Source organism: Oncorhynchus keta, unplaced genomic scaffold (assembly GCF_023373465.1).
Source record: "Oncorhynchus keta strain PuntledgeMale-10-30-2019 unplaced genomic scaffold, Oket_V2 Un_contig_6166_pilon_pilon, whole genome shotgun sequence".
Taxonomy (NCBI): Eukaryota; Metazoa; Chordata; class Actinopteri; order Salmoniformes; family Salmonidae; genus Oncorhynchus; species Oncorhynchus keta.
The window spans coordinates 7,501-9,333 of record NW_026288712.1 but is presented as its reverse complement, the minus strand read 5'-3'; the positions used below and the strand labels follow the sequence as shown (position 1 = coordinate 9,333).

Sequence of the window (1,833 nt, the reverse complement as noted above, 5' to 3'; positions counted from 1 at the left end):
AGACCTTAGATCTGTCGCTCTGACCCTGAACAGGCAGTTAACCCACTGTTCTTACTAAGACCTTAGATCTGTCGTTCTGCTCCTTCCAGGCAGTTAACCCACTGTTCTTACTAAGACCTTAGATCTGTCGTTTCTGCTCCTGAACAGGCAGTTAAACCCACTGTTCTTACTAAGACCTTAGATCTGTCGTTCTGACCCTGACCCTCGTTCACTCCCCTTGACCTGATGTTATCTGGTGTTGACCACTCCCCTTGACCTGATGTTATCTGGTGTTGACCACTCCCCTTGACCTGATGTTATCTGGTGTTGACCCTCCCTTGACCTGATGTTATCTGGTGTTGACCACTCCCCTTGACCTGATGTTATTTGGTGTTGACCACTCCCCTGACCTGATGTTATCTGGTGTTGACCACTCCCCTTGACCTGATGTTATCTGGTGTTGACCCTCCCCTTGACCTGATGTTATCTGGTGTTGACCACTCCCCTTGACCTGATGTTATCTGGTGTTGACCACGCCCCTTGACCTGATGTTATCTGGTGTTGACCACTCCCCTTGACCTGATGTTATCTGGTGTTGACCACTCCCCTTGACCTGATGTTATCTGGTGTTGACCCTCCCCTTGACCTGATGTTATCTGGTGTTGACCACGCCCCTTGACCTGATGTTATCTGGTGTTGACCACTCCCCTTGACCTGATGTTATCTGGTGTTGACCACTCCCCTGACCTGATGTTATCTGGTGTTGACCACTCCCCCTTGACCTGATGTTATCTGGTGTTGACCACTCCCCTTGACCTGATGTTATCTGGTGTTGACCACTCCCCTTGACCTGATGTTATCTGGTGTTGACCACTCCCCTTGACCTGATGTTATCTGGTGTTGACCACTCCCCTTGACCTGATGTTATCTGGTGTTGACCACGCCCCTGACCTGATGTTATCTGGTGTTGACCACTCCCCTTGACCTGATGAATTTAAATAGTTGGGGGAAAACAGTTGTGTTAAAGTTCCTCTCAGTGCTTTACTAGGCTGTAGTCCAGTTGTTCACAACACACTATACTTCTTCCTTAGACCTCACTGTGCTCTCTCTCAGTGCTTAACACCCAGGCTTTATCTCTGTAGGCTAACAAGTTCCTGAGCACAAGTCATTGGTTATGCTTTTGTAATGGTAGATGCTCTTGATTGGTCATTTTATGGCATGGTCACTTTTGATTGGTTGGTTCTATGTCATGGTAATTTCTGATTGGTGATTCTGTGTCATGTTCATTTCTGATGGGCTTTTTCCAGCGGCATCATGAGACCAGGGATGAACGCCATCATGGGGCCAACAGGAAGTGGAAAAACATCGTAAGTCACATACACACACACCCTCCTCTCCTCTCCTCTCTCTCTCCTCTCCTCTCCCTCTCCTCTCCTCTCCCCTCCCCTCCTCTCCCTCCTCTCCCTCTCCTCTCCTCTCCTCTCCTCTCCCTCTCCTCTTGTCCTCTCCTCTTATCCTCTCCTCTCCTCTCCTCTCCCCTCCTCTCCCCCTCCTCTCCTCTCCTCTCCTCTCCTCTCCTCTCCTCTCCTCTCCTCTCCTCTCCTCTCCTCTCCTCTCCTCTTATCCTCTCCTCTTATCCTCTCCTCTTGTCCTCTCCTCTTGTCCTCTCTCTTGTCCTCTCCTCTTGTCCTCTCCTCTTGTCCTCTTCTCTTGTCCTCTTCTCTTGTCCTCTCCTCTCATCTCCTCTCCTCTCCTCTTCTCTTCTCTTATCCTCTCCTCTTATCCTCTCCTCTTGTCCTCTCTTGTCCTCTCCTCTCCTCTCCTCTCCTCTCCTCTCCTCTCCTCTCCTCTCCT

General features: G+C 50.0%; 1 long non-coding RNA gene and 1 pseudogene across 1 annotated transcript; one reads left to right on the top strand and one right to left on the bottom strand.

The window, feature by feature from the left end:
- Window positions 1-503: 503 nt before the first annotated feature.
- On the bottom strand, window positions 504-920 carry LOC127925730 (uncharacterized). Its single transcript, XR_008122056.1, has 3 exons — window positions 762-920; window positions 626-693; window positions 504-592 (listed from the first exon to the last, which is right to left on the bottom strand). It is a non-coding gene; the product is annotated as an uncharacterized LOC127925730 (long non-coding RNA).
- Window positions 921-1,229: 309 nt separating this feature from the next.
- LOC127925729 (broad substrate specificity ATP-binding cassette transporter ABCG2-like) overlaps window positions 1,230-1,833 on the top strand; it is an 8,041-nt pseudogene continuing 7,437 nt past the window's right edge.